This window comes from Sus scrofa, chromosome 2 (assembly GCF_054392235.1).
Source record: "Sus scrofa isolate SSC_HxYL_T2T_F1_AM1 chromosome 2, Sscrofa_HxYL_maternal_Yorkshire_Landrace_v2.0, whole genome shotgun sequence".
NCBI lineage: Eukaryota > Metazoa > Chordata > Mammalia > Artiodactyla > Suidae > Sus > Sus scrofa.
This window is the reverse complement of record NC_139384.1, coordinates 33,158,909-33,179,951: the sequence shown is the minus strand read 5'-3', so window position 1 is coordinate 33,179,951 and position 21,043 is coordinate 33,158,909. Positions and strand designations below refer to the sequence as shown.

Here is a 21,043-nt window from a genome sequence, read left to right as displayed (position 1 = left end):
TTTAGGCAGTAAAACCTTCTAAATGATCAGATTTTGGATCATCTCATCCACATCACACTTACATTACTCTTTATGTATAATATTTAAAGAAACCAGTATTCTTTTTTAAAAATTTTCTATTTTTATACTTCAATACATTTGCTCCACAAAACAAAGGAACCCATTACTATATGCCAGGAATCCTAAAGAAAAATCTAAAAGGGACTGACACTGCCAAATATGCATGCTGATACTCCTTTGATTTTTCGCTTTAAGAAAAAAAAAAATAATGTGAGCACATTTTCATTTCCTAGACAGCAATCACTTCTTCTGTGCCTTAAGCTGTGCAACTTGCAATGTTCTTTTTCAGGAATCTAGTGGGAAAACCTTTTAAAGTCTGCTGGCAATGAAAGGATTAAAAACTGAGGAATTAAATAACTGTCTCCACCTCCTAGACACCGGTAAGTCCCATTTACCAAAAGTTTCAAAGCAACAACTCATGACCTCTCTACCCGAGCACCGCACCGCACAGCCTATGAGAAAGGAGCCCGTGATTTCCTGGTTTAAACAAGGATGCTCATTTTATTCACTAACCCTAAGAAAGATCATCCGACCGCCTGGCCAGATTTTGGAACTCGTCGGCTCCAACTCCGCCAAATCTCGCTCCCTCCTCCCTCTGCCGCACAGAGCGAGTGCTTTTTAAACTCCCATCCTTACTCTTTTATGCCCATCTCCAATTACTCATCCCTGTATTCCGGAGCTGTATTCCAGGCGGCTTCTCCGCCAGGGTTTTAGAAGGATGCACAAAGTTCCATGTGCCTCTGTCCACTGAGAACCCTCCCTCCCGACGCACTTACACCTGAACTTGTCTCCAGCACTGCGGACACCCGGCTGGCACATTCTTTCGGAAAGGAAGGGCAGGACTTTTCTCCCGCGCCTCTGGCAACGAGTAGAGTCTATATATGGTGGGGCGGGGGGCGCGGAGTTCTCTACTTTGGATTGGTGTGTTTGTTTTAAATCTAGGGTAGGCAGGTGGCGGGGGGGGGGGGGGTCAGAAACTACACACACACACACACACACACACACACACACACACACACACACACTCGTGCGCGCGCGCACCCTGCCCTCCCGGCTCAAGGCCGGCTCGTCCCAGCTACAGCTCCCCCTTCCTTCCTGGAGCACCAGCTCGCCTTACTCTCTCAGTCCCCCGAAGCCACCGCCGTAGTCTCCACTGCCGCCGCCGCTGCTGGCACTGTTGGCGCTGGCGCTCGCGGCCCCAGGCTCCGCTGGGCGCCTGTCTTTCTTTCTCTCCCTCTCCCCCAGCCCCAAATTGATTGATGACCACCAGCGGCCAATGGCTCTGACACCGCGCCATCCTCGCTCGAGCATCACAGCCCCACGCCCCCGACGTCAGCCTCCAGGGCGTGTTGGCATCCCCGAACCGTCAGAGCGCAGCCCGCGCCCGGAGCTGCCGCCTCCTCCCGGCTCTCTGCTGGGCTGCTTCCCTAGAGCGGCGGAGAAAGGAGGAGAGGGAGCCAGCAGGCGTTGGAAGGGAGTGTGAAGGCCACGGATTTTTCCCCTCTTTGGAATCTTTTTTCCACTTAAAGTTTTGTTTTTTTCCACCCTGACCTGTTTGTGTTTGTTTGCAGCATCTCAAATCAATTACACATTTTTCATAACCCGCATTTGCACTTAATTTGGGGTGTGTGGGAGTGCGCGTGGAATAAATCTACTCCACTGGGGCATCCTTAATTTCTTTTCTTGCTGGTGGATTTTAATCCCCTCCCCAATCTCTAGGAAAATGCCCCCTTCACCTCCTAGGCCTCAAAACCCAGGAATTCAAAGGCTTTACAAAGATAACCCAGTTACATGTAAATAGCAAAGAAACTCCAGCCTCTCCTGGGAAGAAATCGGGAGGCAACGGTTACTTTTCTCGTCGCTCGTACCCCGCCACCCAGCCCGAGTCGCCAGCTCGCTCCGCAGGCTGCGATCGCGGAGACCGGGGGCGGCGGGGGAGAGCGAGGTCGGGGCGCGGGGAGAGGGTGAGAAACAGACCCGCGCGAGAGCGGCGCGCGCGCAGGCGGCCCGGGGGTGGCCGCGGAGCGCAGCCGGAGCACAAAGCTGCGCGGCGCCTTACCAGCCACTGCACCTCGCTCCGGCTGCCGCGGGCGCCCGGGGCTCGGGCCAACACAATGCACCCGGGCCTAGGCCGGGGCGGCTCGAACACATAACCCCGGGACTTTCTAGTAAACAGCTCGCCGTGCCCTTGTCCCCACCCCCAAACCCGCCGCCTGGCTTTCGCCGCTGCCCTACGCCTACACCCCTTCCTTCCCTCCTAAGAAATCCCGGAGGAGGAGGGAGAGGAGTGGTGGGGACCCCGGGAGGTCGGGGGGCGAAGACATGGGGCGGGGGAGGAGGGGAGAAGAGCAGAGGGGCAAGATGGGGAGCGGAGAGGAGACAGATCCTAAAAAAGAATTCGCTTTCGTTCGGGGGTTGAAAATAAGCCCTCCTCGGGTTCCGAATTGCCCGGGAAGCGCCTGCTCGTGCGAATGTCAGGGGCACCAGGGCAGCCGCGGTCCGCAGCCTCCGAGCCCTTCGCACGCGCCTCTGACAAGGCACCTCTCACCCGGGCTCCGCTTTGTGTGTGCATTTTTTTCCCTTCCTCTCGCGCGCGGCACCGGGCGCCCGGCCGCCTCCTCCCCCTCCCCCGCCCTCCGCCTCCCTTCCCGGGGCGGATTACCTTTCCCGGGCTGCGCTCCGGGTCCCGGGGATGCCTTCAGCGCCCGGCGAGCAGGCGATCCATCGCGGAGCAGCCGGAGCCGGCTGGGGGCGCGCGGGGGCGGCGAGGGGCGCGGGCGGGCCAGAACCTTCGACCCCGGAGGTCCCGGCGCGGGCTGGGGCGGGGGATCGGGGGGCGCGGCGCTAGAGTGAGGCGGGGGGGAGAAAGGACGGGAGCAGTCTCGCTCTGGGGAGAGAGCAAGAGAGGGGGCGAGGAGAGGGAGCGAGGGCGCGGCGAGCCAGAGGGAGCGAGAGCGGTGCAGTGACAGGGACTGCCACTGGGGTCAAAGGAGCACAGCTCCAGGAAGCAGGGCGGCCGAGGCGTCGCTCCGTGCGCGCTCCCCGGCGGGACCCCGCGCCCCCGCGCGCCCCTACTGTAGCCCAGGCCCGCTGGAACCTCCGCTGGCGCCCCGAGGCACCGGGGTTGCAAGAGGAGGAGGGAGCTGAGGGCGAGGCCGGCAGCCTGCGGGTGCTCCCGGGTCAAGCAGGCGGCAGGAAGCTGTGCTACAAGTTCATCATCATGAGTGTGATCAGCGTAAAAATGATAGGGGATAGGAGAAGGTGGCTGCGGAGCCCCAGGGAAATAAAGGGAGTTTTCCCTCCAAATGGGCGTCTTCTGCAAAGGGAACACACCCAGGCCCCAGGCCCCCCACCCACCGACCTGCCAGGCGCTGTCTGGAGTCCTGGCACAGCTCCAGGGCGAAGAGCTGGCGGCGGGGGCAAGGGGAGAGGCTTGGGGCACTGCCCTCAAACCAAGGAAGGCGACCCTGGTCCCCTCCCGTCTGCTGAGCTTCGACTTTCCTGGGGGAGAGCTGTGCACCCTTTTCTCAAGCCTTTCAACCACACACACACACACACACACACACACACACACACACACACACACACCCCTTTCTTTCTGCAGTGTTGTTCCTGAGAAAGAAAAGGCCAACCCAGCTGATAATGCTTTCACCTCCATGAATTAAGGCAGGTTCAGTATAGGGAGGCAAGGAGAGGCAAAGACGCTAATTGTTTCCATTTTTGTCTTTGGGGCACATTTCCCCCAAAGGATAAGCAATTCAAAAACGTTGTAAAAATCAAAGTTTGTCCCTTTTTCTCTACTACTTTGGATTACGGAAGAAAAGGTTTTCAGGAGGGTATGCAAGCAATCTAAGGAAAGGGAAAGCCACTGAAATGCTAGAAGACAAGGGACAATTAAGGCAAGGCTTTTAGAAAACTTGGTGGGGGGGGCGGGGCGGGGGAAGGAGGCTGACCGTGAAAGATGAGGTGGCCCTGTGATGTTATGCCATTGTCGGAGCTGAAGGTTTTGGACACCAACCAGCTCTCATTCCTTTCCAGGAGTCAGACTCAAAAATCTAGGCATTCTCCAAAGGAAAATCCAATGGGTAGTGTGTGAGAGGGAGAAGTGTGCTGAGTATACTGTGTGACAACTGACTAGACATCCTGGCTGAAATTATATCCCCTAAAAATAAAAAAAAAAAGGAGCCATTTCAACATGGTCTGCGGCCTCTGTGCTGAGACTAATTGGTTTCCAGGGTCTGGGGAAGACGGGAGAGGGGCTTGTAGGAGCCTCTATAAAAAAAAGATCAAACGGAATTCACTTAAAAATATTTCCTTTTTTACAATGGGCTTCCTTGGCACTTGAATTTTAAATAAGCTATTTCTTATGTCTGAGCTGAAATGAAGGGGAAATGGTCTTGCTAATGTATTTATTTTGTTGTGCAGTATGTCCAGAGTGTTGGTTCTTGTCAAACGTGCTAGAATCAAGCAGACAGTCACTTTCCTTGCCCAGCACAAACCATCGCCAGTGGCATTGATGTTGAAGAATGCCAAAGATGGGGTAGAGGGCACCTTTATATTTTGTTTTTGTTTTCCAGCCCAGCAGCAAATACTGACTAGAATCATGTTTTTGAAGAAATGCTGGGTTTTATTTTCTTTATTCTGTGAATTACTACTACTTATCTAAATGGTTAAAATTTTTCATCTGATTTTGACTGATTTAATCAGTCAAGAAAAGAAAAAAAAAGAAAAGAAAAGAATCAGGACCAGCTAAATAATTTCTGTGGTTTTTTTCTTCCTTAAAAAAATGATAGTCAATCAAAACAGCAAAACTAGTTCGTACCGAATCTTAAACCAAAATAATGTGCACACACAAAATAAATAATAACCTGTTCTACTTTAGTGGTACATTTTACTGGATACTTAATGCTATAAAAAAAAATCAAGTGAGTATCCTTTACAAAGTTGATGGAAAATTGTTTATCATTTTACTGCGTGGGGAAAAATGGAGGTAAAAAAGCTTAAAATTGTAACTTGTAATATAGGAAGATGTCAGCCTCTACTGTGTTCTTGCTAGTCAATTATCCATTGAGAGGTAGTGACCAAGCTGTATTAGGGTTATGAATTTTTATTTCCATTAGTCTACCAAAATAGAGAAGCTACAGAAGTATAAGTGAATTTAAATAATAAATTGGGAACAAAAGGAACTCACTTTTCAAATAATTCTCATCCCGTAGATTTGAACTTAATGCATTTTGTTAAATCATATTCTCCATCAATATAGCTACCTACACTAAAAGCTTGTTTTAAAATGATTGGATGTGAACCATGTCTGTCCCTGACATTAGCTTTGAAACATCAAGCCTCGTTATGTCAAATTTTAAATGTTATAGTCTGGGGGTTGTTTTTTTTAAGATAAGTGAGCCTGTAAGCTCCATTTTTGTTGTTGTTGTTAAATTCAATTTTTATTCTTTCTAATGGAAAACAAAAGGATAAAAATCAAATGCTAAGTTTATGCTTGCCTCTATGCAAATATTACAAAATTTTTCTTTTAATGGAATGTAAATCTGGACCCTTTCTCCAGTGATTTCATTGAATGAACTGGCAAATAAGCCTCCTCATAGCCTGCTGCAATATCTTTTAAAATATCGTTTCAGAATGCATTGAAGGAAGAAAATGAGAGAGAAAAGCATGGGAGAACCTTAGGTGGAAGCTTGGAAAGTGAATGTTACTTCCCTTGAAAGCTCAATTTGGATTTGGCTTTCACTCTCCCTCTGAGAACAAGTTTTCCAACACTTCAGGAATATTTGTGTATGACCTAAAGCTTGGCTCAACCCTGCAGAAAAAAAAAAAAAAAAAAAAAAAACTTTTACCTCTTTCTGTTTAAATTAGTTGCATTTTTATCATTTTCCAGAAAAAGTTAAGATATATATTATCAGGAAACAAAGCCTGTTAATAGAACTACTATTATGATGCAATTAGGAAAATATCTGAGCCAGCCAATACCTTTATTTATTCTAAATTCGTAAAGTTTTTACATTTTTTGACCTGTTTTAAATGTTTTCATTGTAACTCCCTCTCAAGTTGAGGGACCATGTCCTCTATTCCTTTGTGTTTTTCAGTCTTCTGTGCTTTGCATAAAGTAGAAACTTGGAAATACTTGTTAAATGACTTCATGAGTCAATAGATGAGAAAATAAGCAAGAGAATGCATGAGTGATTGAGGCAACCACACGATGAAGGAAAATCCATACCAGATATGCCTCAGATATGCCAGAACGGAAGTGACATCATGAGATCACTGTGGAGGATGAAAGCTGACTTCCTGTAATTCAAATAGTAAAATTAAAAGCATTTGCTAATGTCTTCAGAAACGTGAACTAGTACCTCGGACTGTGTCGTAGGTTGATCTTCTTATAGAGAAGCTGATGATTGTTATGTAGTCTATCTACTTAAAGGCTACCTTCTTTTTAAATATAGTAGGATACAAAAAAAAAAAAGATTTTGTATCTTAAAATTTACAGATAATATGTGCCAAGATATAGTCTCAAAAGAAAGCTATATGATTAACCCGATTCTTTGATAGATCCATTTATTTATTTATTTATTTATTGGTTTTTAGGGCCACACCTGTGGCATGTGGAAGTTCCCAGGCTAGGGGTCCATTCGGAGCTGCAGCCACTGACCTATGCTGCAGCCACCAGCCTACGTTGCAGCTACAACAGGGAATCCAAGCCACATCTTCAACCTACACCACAGCTCACAACAATACCAGATTCTTTACCCACTGAGCAAAGCCAGTCATTGAACCCGCATCCTCTTGGATCCTAGTCAGGTTCGTTAACCGTTAACCGCTGAGCCACAAAGGGAACCCCCTTTGATAGATCGTTTTAAAAGTCCTCAATATAAATATATAAATAATGTTTTTTTTTCCTTTTTACTTAAAATTTCCGTTTGGGTTAACCAATAAAAATACATATGGCTAAGAAAGATTCAGGAAACACTAGAGCTAATGAAATTTTATTTCATAAAATATATTTTATAGACATTATCTTAGACTAAATTCGATTCAGCTTTGCCAGCAACCTAAATAATACACATGGAGGGAGTGGAAATCTTAAAATTTTGCAAGACAGTCACTGATTCTTACCATGCTTACTAGCTAATGTTTAGCATGTAGCAATAAATCAGATGATTATTATTTAGGTAATAATAATTTTAATAATCTACTTCAAAAATCTTAACAGGATACTATGTGTTAATATGTCTTCCATCTTAACAGAACTGCCTGGTCTCTGTTATCAATTAGTACTTTCTGAGCCCTTCTCTATATCATGGGTCCAGTTGTGAAAAGTGGCAGAATTTAGTGGTACTTGGGATAAGCCTGTCATGGTGGAAGAGCAATCTCGTTGAAGTAAGAGCCAAAGTAATCTCTTTTGAAAGATGGGCAGTGTGGAAAACCCATAATAACCTGATTAAAGAAAATGTATGTGGGTTTTTTCAAGTTTAATAATTCAATTTGACAAGCTAATATAAGATGTATCAATATTTTGAGTAAGCAATATATGATGTAATTTTCCTTCTCGGTAAAAATAAATGAATGAATACATTTTTTTTAACTTGACTTTGAGACACCAGTGGAATATAAACCCCATTTCTCTCAGTACTATTAATGTAATGGTTTGATTGTTCCAAAAATATTTTTTAAACTCTGCTCTGTGTCAGGCAGAGTATTCAAACCATGTTGATGGTCTAATGATGCAAAAAGCAGAATTTTTCCCCCATTATGGAATGTATGGAATGTAATGCACCTGGGGAGAGATGGTCTTCAAATAATCATGCAAATAAATTTCAATTATATCCAAGAAGAGAAGAGTTAACTGGCACAAAGAAATCATTAAATAGGGACATTTTCCCTCCTCTGAATAAAGACTTTTGTGACGGAAGAAAGGAACACAGGAAGTTACAGGAAAAAGAGAAGCACTGTGGCAGGTTGCTGAGCACAAGAGGGGCCTGGGTCCAGATCTGTAGGCAGAGGCTAGAACTGAAGGGCCAAATTAAAAACACTTGAAGGTCACAGCTAAGACCCTGTTGAAGATGTTTGACTTTATTCTGAGGGCAACCGGAAGCTGTTTAAGGATCGCAAGTAGAAAGACTAACATGATTAGATTTATGTTTTGCAAAGGTCACTCTTCCCCCAGCGTGGAGAATGGATTTTAGGGGGCTAGAGTGAACTTGGAGAGGCCATTTAGAAGCTATTGCAATCACTGTGCTGGAGGTGATGGTAGCCACCGATAGAGCAGTTTGGAGGAAATGAGACATGGAGAAACATGAATGAATATAAGAGCTAGGCATACATTTTACAGGATAAAAGCAGAGATGACCAGAATCTTGAAACACCATCTAAAAGCTGGTATTACCCAGCCAGAGAGGCTGAGAGCTGTACTTATCCACTGACTTCCTTTTTTAAACTCTTCATTCCACTCGGAGGTGTAGGTCAGCCTTCTCATATCTCCAAGCCATCTTCATTCTATTCTGTACACAACTTTTGGAATCCCACCTTGTCATGAAGAATTTCAGTATTAAATATAACTCTGGCACAAAATGTCACTAATCTAACTTTTTGCAAACATACAGCTCCTAAACCTTTATCCCCCATTCAAGATCCCACATCTATTTTTGATACACCCATGGACTTGCCTTATTTTTATGAAATATAAATGCAAGAGATAAATGTATTTGTTTTGCTTTAAAATTTTAATTAAAAAAAATTTTTTTTTCTTTTTATGGCCACACCTGTGCACATGAAATGTCCTAGGCCAGAAATCAAATCAGAGCTGCATCTGGGGCCTACACCACAGCCATGGAAACCCCATATCCAAGCCGCGTCTGTGACCTATACCGTAGCGTGCAGCAATGTGGGATTCTCAGTCTACCAAGTGAGGCCAGGGATCGAACTCCACATCCTCACAGAGATTAAGTCTGATCCTTAATCCACTAAGCCACAATGGGAACTCTACTTTGTTTTGTTTTGTTTTGAAAAGAAACAAATTTTGTTTGCTTTACAATTTTTAGATGCTACATCAATTTCACATGTCCTCATCGGAACTAGTTCTTTTATAATTAATATCCCAAACAATATTCTAAATGATTCTTTTAAAATTGGTGGTTTTTAAAAGTGAAATCTTCAAAGAAACAGATATACTTTCAGAGGAAATACCTAGACATTGATTACAAGTAAGAATGTTGTTCTCTTGGTGCAGGATTATTCCAGGCAGACCCAATTAGTCTTCACAAACCCATTGTAAGGAAGATATTCTAGGTGTTGAGTTCCTTGTTGATGCAAGCTAAGTCACTATGGCCCTGCTTAGCAACTCAGACTTCCAAGAAAAATGCAGTGGAAATAAAAAAATATTTTAGGACATCTATGGGACCATGTTTTCTAAATATACCCTTTTCCTCTCATTTCTACGTTCTGAAGTTCCATCAGTTTCTTCTTCTGTTCTCATGATTTCCCATAGTGACCATCTATAAACAAAGCAAAATCTGCACTCAGAGGACAGGTGAATAGTTACGGTCTACGGGACATGGTTTTACTAGATGCTAAAATAAGAAGAAGGTTTATGGGAGGGTAGTTTTAAATCACAACACTATATCAAAATCCCTATTTTATGCTCAGTACAGAAGGAATTATAAAAAGATTATTTTTTTCCTTCTCAATATTTTTCCCTTTCTGTTCAATGTTTTGTGAAAATCGGAAAACATAGACAGGCAAAAGAAAAAAAATAATAGTAGCTGTAATTTTATCATTCAGAAATATCCACTGTCAACATTTGGCTATGTAGTTTTTAAGTCAAATGTATTTTACAAAACTGGAATAAAATTTGGAACACATTTAAGTGTATACTGTAGTAATTGAGCGCAAAGCAGGCTTGGAACCCCATCTCTGCCTCTTACTACTTATGTGACTTTGGATAAGTTTCTTAAACCCTCTGTGCCTTGATTTTCTCATTTGTAAAAAAAAAAAAAAAAAAAAAAGGTATTAAAAGTACCTGCTTTGAAGAGTTGTTACAAGGATTAAATGAGTTAATATTTTTTAAGAGCTTAGAATAATGCATAATTCATATCAAGCAATTATTAAACAGTCTTGTAATTCACTTTAAATCTTTTAATATGAAATTAGCACACAATCCTTGCAAAAAATTAAATACTAAAATAAATTCGGAAGTAAAAGTTCACCTTTCTTCCTCATATCCCATTACCTATGTAACTTGTTGTTTCAACTGAATAGATACTATGAACATGTTTCCATGTCACTAAACATCCTTCTAAGGGCTCTACAGAGAACTTTCGTTACAAGAAGTGCTATGCACATTATAAGTTCAGAACACCCAACAGTCCACACTCCATTTCAGGACACTGCATGCATATTATAATCATGGAGATTACTTTAAAAGATGCTCCCTTATGGATTCAGTAGTCCTAAAACTTATGAAGAAGATCTTTCTGAAAGTTACATTTATGGAATGACTGAATTGATCTTTGAAATACCAAAAGATTTGCATTCGTTTGTCGGATTAGTAATAAAAACTTTTTTTTTTTTGAGCCAAGAGCAATATTCTACGAAGCAAATTAAGGATTTTTATGTTTTGCTAGCTGCAGTCAAGTTTTGGTTATATATGCTGTTTAAAGTCATAAGCAAAACAAATAAGCTGATAGTTTGTTGAGAAAAGATGACTAATTGCTATTTAAACTTTACCGCCAATTGCTGATGTAACACGTATTTGCATACTTCAGAGTTGACTAGACTATATAAAGGGCCCTAATCCGTAGCATTCATTTGACAACAGGAGGTTCAAATGTGATGGCAGTAACATGGGAAAGGGGTAGAATGTAAGGGAGGGAGGATTTAAGAATCCTTTGAACTTCCCAGTTCTTTGGCAAATTCTATAACTGCTGCATTTCCACCAGCTGGAATATGAAGTATATGGACGTTTATATGGCCAGTGTTTATCTGATTATAAGATTTTCATATCAAAATGAAGTAGTCTGTGGTCATCTTTAACCTTCACCATACACACAGACTAATTTAGGTTAACAGATAGGGGTGTGTTTGAGGGTCAAAGGGCCGGCCTGGGGAAAGCTAAGATTTTCATTTTAGAAAAAAGAAGTTTCCTAAGAGAAAAATATCCTCTACCACACAGCTGTTAGCTAACCGGTCCCTGCCTATCTTTGAGGCATGTGGAAATTGACGATGAAAGTGTCTAGTGTAACTAGAAATCCAAATTTGATGAAAAGTGGAGCAATGAACTGTGAGAAACTGTTAAACTAGTGTCATCAAACTGTGCTTCAAAAATAATGAAACAGAACTACTAGCCCCTTATGAGTAATATGGGGTAAAAATGAGGAAAGCACATGGTATGTAGAAAAAGTTTAAATATATGAGGTAATGCTATTTTTAATTACAGTTATTACAAAGACCACTCCAAAAGGCTACACCCAGACTCCTTTCCATTTATCTCTAAGTAGACAATGACATCACGTCTCCTTTAAATTATTCAGACTCAGGGGACGGAATTGGCTCATTCAATAGGGAATGCCATGTTTGGTGTTGGCACGGTACTTAAAGCCTCACTCCACATTATACCCAAACTGAAAAGCACATTTGATGGTGGCCAAATGGTTTTTTTTTTTTTTTTTAAATCCTCTCTAGATTTAAGCACTCAGAAAATCATGAGGAGCAAAAATAGAACTGCACCATAAGGTATAATCATAAAACGTCATAGAAAGAGAAAACTTAAAACGAAAAACGCTCCAGTCATCTGAAGGCTAACAGTTCGTGAAGTCATTAGAAGTCATTCCATACGGGCTGAGTTTGAGAAAAAGTCAGAGGTTGCTTTGTTCTTGACTCTGAGTGAAATCAAAACCTACCCAGACTCTATACAAAGGCAACTGCATTCTGCCTTTTTTCTTGTTCCGTATCTGCCACTAAACACACGTAAATGACTTATGTTCAGAAAAGTCTGTGATTCTGTTCATATTAATCCATGTCTCAGGCTGGCCAAATGCCGAAGCACAATCAAAGAGGGGGGTAGAAGGCTGCCTTTTCAAACAGGCAAGAAAATTTGTACCAAAAGATCACAGGGCAACGGAGACAGCTGGAAAAATTGGAGCTGGAGCTCTGATTTTCGTGCCAGTGTTACACCTAATGCAAAGGGAATGCAGATGATAGATTGAGAGTCATGTATGTTGGTTAGTTCTTCAACACTGTATGTACACAGAGGTAAAAATGTAATATTTTTTAAAAAGTAATATCACCTGAACATAACACAAAAAATCCTTGTTGTCCCACTGAATTAATATATCAGAATCCAGTGAGTTGCTAATAAGATAAGATTAACACATATAATGAATAAAGAGTAAAGCAGTAGCTCCAAAATAGGTTGATAGAACTAGGTGTTTCACTAATGCCCCTTAATAATCATTTCTTTGGGAAAATAGTCTTGACAAGTGTTTTTACACACATGAAATTTTCTGCAAGATGACTTAAAATGCTTGGGTCTCAAGGGGCCTCCCAATCAAAGGTTTTAGGACACTTGTGCTTCTAAAAGGAACATACATGATTTTTCTTGGGTTTACAAGTGGTTTTATTCATCATGGAGAATGAAAAACCAAGGTATTGGAGGTAATTCTCTATATCATCTCTATTTGAATGGACCTTTTCATTTAAGGTGCTATTCAATATAATTTTGTTCAGATGAAGTGTGTCCTCCACAACTGAAATGCTATGTGTAAAATGGAGATCATTGAAAGTTTTATTGAGATGTGTTGAGTCTCTGGAGTCCATGCTGATTCAGGCTGTGTTTTCAGACTCCAACACTCTGTGGCCTTTAACAGGCATGAAGAAAAGCCAGACCAAAACAGTTCTCACAACGTAGCCAGTGGTTACAAAGAACAGCCCATGGAGATGTCTGTCACTGAAAGAGTGGCCTCTGGAAGAGAACCAAAGAAGAAAAGAGGTGGAAATGGAGTGAGTGTGTGTGTGAGAGAGAGAGACAGAGAGAGAGAGAGAGAGATTGATTGAGAGTAGATGAAAATATAATATTTGAACACTAAAAGATAATACAAATTAAACCCTGAAAAACAATCAGTGGCTGAAATCACAGGCACATATTATTTCCTCTTGTATCTCCAAGAACCTCATTAATAAAAGGGTTTGAAGGTATAGGTTTCAAGTACACAATTACATTAACCAAAAAAACTTCTAGAACCTTCTAGTGTTTTAGGGAAATTGACTAATAAGTTCCAGAAAGAGGGATGGAATATTCCTAGGAACAACATGCTTTTTCTCTTATTTCATTATTTATTTCTACATTTTTCACCTTTAGTAAAACAACATCTTATTCTATAGATTGAATATATCATTAGCTATTTTTCTAGATTGCTTTTTTGACATTTATGTGCTCTCGTGTTAAAATTCTTTTATTTTTTTAGGGTGATATTTTGATGACTGACTGATAATATTTAATGGAACATACATTGTTATTTAAAATGTGTATGCATTTCTCAAAGCCCTTTTTTAAAAAGGATTAAAATGCTCTAAACACATATATACATAAATTCATGCACCCATAATATGTAAATTCTTCAAACAAGCCTGGTTAAGATAAAATCATAAGCTAATATGTAGCTAGGCTTCTATCCTGCCATTCTCTCAGCACTCCTCCCTCCCCTCCCCATTTTCCAAATAAACAGCAGGCCCTAAGGGCTCTTTGAACTCACTAGAGTGTTTAGTGCCAGCAATCACTGGTTCATGTAGCTTATCTTTTCCTGGTATTTCTATGTGATTTAATAGTTCCAGCCTGGCCAAGGGAATGAAAACTTCTGGGTCTGTTTCTGGAAGCAGTGCACTCCCCATTGCCATCTGTGATAAACCAAATAACCTTTCTCTGCCTCAGCTATTTTCTTATAATCGTGTCTCTTTTGCAGCAATGAAGTGAAGCTTGATATAATAGTTGGAATCATTCATTAGTGAAGCAGAGCTGCCTTCTGAGTCATGCAGGTGTGTCTAGTAACTAATAAATAAGTACTAACCTTGGATGGTGATATTAATTAAATATCCAACATTAAAGTAGCATTTAATTGCCAAGGGATTAATAAAACAGATCCTTACTCTATTAGGTTGGGATTCTTTAGTTATAAGTAATAGAATCTGACCCTGGCTAAGATCAGCAACAGGGACTTTATTGAAAACTAACAGGATTACATCCAATCGAAAGGCTCAAGGTATTGGATTAAATTTTCTGAAAATGATTGCATTAATATATATTTCATCCCATGGGTTCTTATAATGTGATATTGACGGCATTCTGTTGACAGGGGAGAGGTCTATGTTCTTTCCCCTTGAGTATGGGTGGACTTTCACATTTCTTCAATCAAGAATGTAGCAGAGTGACACTGCATGACTTTGGAGGCGAGGTCATAAAAAGAGATGGAATTTCTCTGTGGATCTTTGGATCCCTGAGCTGCCACATAAGAAGACTGGCCACCCTAAAGCCACCATGCTGGATAGACCACACAAATGTTTCAAGATCCACCTTCTGCTACCCCGCTGTTTAATTTTTCTCTGACCAGATGCTGGACATGTGAACATGCCTTCAAGCCCTGCCTTTAAGCCACCCCAGGCAAAAATGAATAGAAGAGAAACAAGCTCTTCCTACTGAAACCTGCCAAGACTGCAAAGTCTTGAGCAAAGTAGATGTTATTCTCGTTGTTGTTTTAAACCATTAAGTTGGGGGTAGATTTTACCACTTGTGCAAGAAGAAGGAATCTGAGAAGATGGAAAGAGCTAAGAACCAGGAAGTAGAGAAATATTTTGTAGCCTTGGTAGTGTGGTTGTGGTACTGCCACCGGGATGACTCCACTCCAAATGTCTCTTCCATCTTGTATCACTAGTTTGAGTCAAAGTCCTGAAGAGTACATCCGTGGACCAAACTGAGACTGCAAATCCACCTCCTCCCATATCTGAGTGATTCAGGAAAGATTTGGCACAAAGAGCCCACAGTAGCTGCTGTGACTCCTCAGTAGGAAGGCAGGCACCTGGATTTATCATTCTCACCAAGACTATGACATGGAGGGAAAGAAATTTGCCAAAAAAATTTTTGGATGTTTTTCAGAAGGGCAAACAGAGGCAAAAAGTAAAATGCAATGAATTCACTCAGACCACGGTTTCATTCTGCTTAAATAAACAGGTTTCTATAGTTATAGGATCCTTGAATACAAATTAATAGCAAGCAAAATGTACATACTGTCTGCTAATGGTGTTATTGAATAGTCATTGAAATAGTCTGCAAGATAAAGTAGTTCACCGCGTGTTAGATATTAGCCTTCTTCCTTCCTTTCCTCCCTCCCTCCCTCTTTTTCTCTCCCCCCTTTCTCTCTCTCCCCTTTCTTTCATAATCTTTAATAATTTAGTATTTAGCACTCAGTCTACAAAACATTCACAAACATAAGAGAAGAGCCTGCAGATTATAAAAATACTTGGAGCTGGTTTAAACATTTTTGGAAGAGAATGAAGGAATAAACAAATAGTAAATTAATAAAATATTTTTAAAATTTCCAGGGCTATTGTTTCTCAAACTATGGTCCTTTTTCACTTGCCTTTAATCTGTATCAAATATGGGGCTCAACACACACACACACACACACACACACACACACACACCCACACACCACAATTGCCTCAGTCATTTTCAACCAAATAAGCTGCTCAATTTCTTGAAAATCGTTAAGGCTCACTGATTGTTTGATTGGATCGGAGGTTTATTTGACTGAATTGAAAGGCCATTGATCCAGTGGCCCCATGATAGAAAATGCAAAGGATAATTTTCCCTAACTGTCATGATTCATTCAAGTTTTAATTTGTTTTAGTTATTTAACAGGAGACATTGTTCCCTTTTAAATGATAATGCACGCAGTAGAAAAAAATTATTCTTCATCATTGAGATTTCTCTATGACTTTAAAAAGGGGAAAGACATCCTTTAAACCAGGATGCCTTCTTTTCTATAGAGAAGACATTTGTAGAAGACCCATGATTTTTGCAAGAATTTAAATCAAATTGCATATATTTACACAATATATACCTAAAAAATACATTATGGCTAAGATAGCTTATTATCTTTTCCTTGAACATGCCTAGAATGATTGGAGAATACAACAAAATATGAAGAGTTCAGTCCAAGCTTGGGAGTCTCGTGTGGTTTCAAACTTTATTGGTGAGATTAGATTATAAATAGATAGGGCTAGAGTAAGAAATAGAGAGAGAGAGAGGGAGGGAGAGAGAAATACGGATATCTCAGAAATTGAGAATACCAAAACTCTGTTTCGAGCTTTAAGTTATTGTTTTTCTCCTTTCTTTTTCTCCTCTTTAAAAAAAAATTTTTTTTCTGCTTCTGTTTCTTTTCATCTTGAATTGGAAAGTGGCTCGAGCATGAAGAAACAGTGTAAAAGTGAAAAGACCAGAATCACTGCACAGTTTCTCACTGTTATTCTTTCAATATTTTGTGAAAGTGAGATTTCTTTCTTTCTTTTTTTTCTTCTTCTTTTTTTTTTTTTTTTTTTTTTTTTTGGTCTTTTTGTCTTTTTGCCTTTTCTAGGGCCCCTTCCTGCAGCATATGGAGATTCCCAGGCTAGGGGTCGAATCAGAGCCATAGAAGCTGGCCTGCACCAGAGCCACAGCAACGCAGGATCCGAGCTGTGTCTGTGACTACACCACAGCTCACAGCAATGCTGGATCCTTAACCCACTGAGCAAGGCCAGGGATCGAACCTGCAACCTCATGGTTCCTAGTTGGATTCGTTAACCACTGTGCCATGATGGGAACTCTGAAGGTGAGATTTCTCAACCTCAGTGCTATTGACATTCAGGCTGGAAAATTCTTTGTTGCAGGAGCTGGCCTGTACATTGCAGGATGTTTAGCAGCACACCTGGCTTCTACCCACTAAATGCTAGGAGCACTTCATTCTTCTTTTTTTAAAAAAAATTGTGGGGAGTTCCCGTCGTGGTGCAGTGGTTAACGAATCTGACTAGGAACCATGAGGTTGTGGGTTCGGTCCCTGCCCTTGCTCAGTGGGTTAACTAACGATCCGGCGTTGCCGTGAGCTGTGGTGTAGGTTGCAGACACGGCTCGGATCCCGCGTTGCTGTGGCTCTGGTGTAGGCCGGTGGCTACAGCTCCGATTGGACCCCTAGCCTGGGAACCTCCATATGCCGCGGGAGCGGCCCAAGAAATAGCAACAACAACAACAACAAAAAGACAAAAGACAAAAAAAAAAAGAAAAATAAAAAAAAATTAAAAAAATTGTGGTTTTATATATAACATTAACCATTTTAATCATTTTTAAGTGTGCAGTTCAGTGGCATTAAGCACGTTTACATTTTTGCGCAATTATCACAAGTATCCATCTCCAGATCGTTTTCATCTTGCCAAACTGAAGTTTCATACCTACAGAACAAAACCTGGCCTTTCCCACCTTCTCCCGAGCCCTCCCTAGTAACCTCCATTCTACTTTCTGTCTCTGTGAATTTGACTACTCTAGGTGTCTCTTCTAAATGGAATCACACAATTATTTGTCCTTTTGTGAGTAGCTTATTTTGCTGTTGCAACATCGTCAGGATTTATCTGTGTTGTAGCGTGTCAGAATTTTTTTCCTTTTTAAGGCTGGATAGTATTCCATTGTGTGGATATACCATGTTTTGTTTAATTTTTCATCTGCCGATGGGACTTGGGTTGGTTCCACATTTTGGCTATTATGAATTACACTGCTGTGAACATGGGTATACACATATCTGAGTTTCTACTTCCAATTCTTTTGAATAAATAGAAGTGGAATTGTAGGTCAAATGTCTCCATACATTGCCAGATGTCCCCCCCCAAAGGGGGGGGGCAAAATTTCCCCAGTTAAGAACCACTTGTCTAAAGGAACAAACTTCTTTGAATAATAGTATTTCCACAGAGCTGACTCATGGACTTTTCGGTTTAGAAGGGACATTAGAAGCCATCTGATTGAGTAAATGAACTCTACTTCATATCTGAGAACTGTATTTGGCCATGAACAGTGCTTAGTAAGTCAGTCACCCAAAGACCACCTTGAACTTGCCCTACCAGTTCTTCTCCACTTCATAACTCTTTTAGTCCCCTTGCTTCTTATCATCATGTTCTACTTGTTCATGTCTCTATAGCCTATATCTTCTGCCTTCTAGTCACCAGCAAACATCTTAATAGAGTAATCTATAAAACTTCAACTTCCATTTATTTTTTAATCAATTAACATCTGAATACAGTCACCTAAATTGCTACAGTCAATGTTTTATCTTTGTTCTTGTCATAGTCATAGCAATATCCAGTGGCATTTCACCTAAGTCTCCAGTGGGTCATTGTTTCCACAAGTATTTATTTTACCTACTATGTTTCACTGTTTAATAAGGAATTTCACTGGCTCTTGTCTCTGGTTCCTGGAAGTAACCTCTAAACAATTGGAATTTCCCAATTGATAGGTGTATCTTTGCTGCTCATGAGGCACCCCTCAGACCACACTTGGAAGTTTATGCTAATGAGGAGACTTAGAGTGGGGCCCCTAGGTAGTTTATGTTAATGAGATGAGTCCGGATGGGGGCTGGCCATGCCAGGAGGACCAACTGTATAATTAGACATTGTGGCTTTGAGCCTCAAAAGTGATGTAAACCTGACCTCTGAGGAGATGGGTAGGGCTGGAGGTTGTGTCACATAGGCAGTGATTCAAGAAACCCTACCTATATAATGAAATCCTGATTAAAAACTCTGGACTCTGAAGTGTAGGTGAGTGACCTTGGTTGGCAAATACTCTGGTACTGGCACACATTGGTGTGTAGAGGGGGTCATGTGCATCCTGAGGACAAGGAAGCTTCACATTTGAGAGCTTCTTAGACATCATCCTACGTGCCTCTCCTTTTGGCTGCTTCTGATGCGTATCCTTTTGCTGTAGTAAAACTATAGCCATTCAGTAGAGGGTCTTCCTGAGTCCTGTGAGTTGTCCTAATGAATTATCAAACCTGAGGAGGCCGTGGGAAATTTTGAATTTGTAGCTAGCTGGTCAGAAGTAAGTGTGGCCTGGAGACTCCTGAACTTGTGACTGGTGTCTGAAGTCGGGGCAGTTTTGTGGCGGACTGTGCCCTTAATATGTGAAGTTTGGCTTAACTCTAGGTAGTCAGTGTCATTATAGTCACCCTGAAGTGCTCTGTAACACCGTGTGGAACAAAACATTGATTCCTAGCCTCATGGAACTTAGAGTAGAGGGACAGAGAGATAGAAAATATAACCAGAAAACCAAACATAGAAACTCCTCTAGGTACAAATAAGTTAAATTTCCAAAGGCTGTTCATAAGCCTATTTGTTCCCAAGTCCAAAATGATACCATAAAAGTGATGAACACACACAACATCAATTAATGTTAGGCTTCATTTTGTTTGCATCCTAATCGTATGCCACTAATTAGTTGTTTTCATCATTCTCACTGCTTGTACATTCATTGAACACAATGAGATGAATAATACTCATAAAACACCTTAAAATTAGCACAAATTTAGTAAGCACTAGAGAACTAAGAAAAATGAAAACAAGATGACTAACATCGAAATAACCATACGTGATCATTTCTGTCTTCATTTGTTGGTATACAGAGTTAACCTGGCTTTGTTCCAGGGCAGTGTTTTGTTTATACAAGTGTCCATGTATTTCTTAAGTTGGGTTTCATAAAGGAAGGATACACACACACACAGATAAACAAGTGGCCCATTTAGATGGAAGTTTAGGGAAGGCTTCTCAGAGACCTGAAGGTTGAGTAAAAATTAGTCAGTCAGAGTGGGGAAAGTATCATTGAAGAAAGAAGCTTTAACAGGTATAAAGATCTTGAGATAGGAAAGCCTGGCACCTTGGTGGCAAAGGATAGTCTATGTAGGGGGTGTGTGTCTGGGAGTGAGAAGGCAATGAGGTGAAGGAATCTGCCTAGCAAGATGGCACCAAGGCTCAGGTATCAGAGGGTGATGATGGTTGAAGATAGGTTTGGGTAAGTAATATGGCTAATACTGGGAAACATCTCAAACCAGTCACCCCCCTGCCCCGGGATGTGAGGCTCCTGGGGACTATGAGTGTGTGTGTATATGTGTGCGCTTGCTTGCTTGTGTGTATGGGTGACTTCGAGCTATAATTATCTGAGGTTAATAATAGGAGGACATCTGGCATGAATTAAATGGAGAGCTGTATGAATACTTTCCATGAATTATTTTACTTAACTTTAATAGGACCTATGAGATAAGTATTATTATTGATATGTTTTAAATAAGAAAAAAGGAATATGTTTGAATGGTTAAACTGGGATTTGAACTCAAGTAGTGTGGCTCCAGAGGTCTCCTGGCTAACTTAGTTCTGAAAACCATGCCCACGTCTGGGTTTAACAGAGAGGGAAGTCCATTCTCTTCTCCACTGCATAGAGGACCAGTTGTGAAAATGGAAAGGCTGTGGCTGGATTTCCACACATTCAGCCTTCAGTTAGGAGTGGCTATGAATTGCTCCCACAACCAGCCCTGAGCCAGGTATTCAAACTTGGGGCTAGTGAAGTAGGAGTTGACATGGAAATCACCTGAGGTTTAGAAATATATTTGGGGAAATGCATTTCTTTAGAAGACTGGACTTTGTTAAGTCAGGTGAGGGAGATATGGCTTAAGGAGTGATACTGGGATATCCATGCAAGGGGAAATGCCTTTAAACTCGTGGAATATTCTGGTTCTATGAAGTTACCCAGTTCCTCATCGTTCTTCATGTCCATCATGGTATTAATATGGTCCTTCTATCCTGACCCTGATGTACACAAGTTGAAACCACTTATCTAAACCAATTCCATTTCCTCTCAGCTTGTATTAATCTAGCACCAAAACTCTCCAAATTGAGCCTTGTTAAGCTTACTTAACTA

The 21,043-nt window shown here is 41.3% G+C and overlaps 1 protein-coding gene across 21 annotated transcripts in view; it reads right to left on the bottom strand.

Annotated features, from left to right (window-relative positions):
• Nucleotides 1-3,024, bottom strand: part of MPPED2 (metallophosphoesterase domain containing 2) — a 181,187-nt gene extending 178,163 nt beyond the window's left edge. For 6 of the 21 annotated variants that reach the window (XM_085011588.1, XM_085011580.1, XM_085011582.1 and 3 more), the window contains exon 1: nucleotides 2,723-3,024. The gene's annotated coding sequence lies outside the window, so the exon portion shown is untranslated. Of the gene's footprint in view, nucleotides 1-836; nucleotides 1,322-2,119; nucleotides 2,251-2,722 lie in introns of those variants that run through there. The other 15 variants (XM_085011591.1, XM_085011583.1, XM_005661063.4 and 12 more) reach the window with 5 other exon arrangements.
• Nucleotides 3,025-21,043: the final 18,019 nt, after the last annotated feature.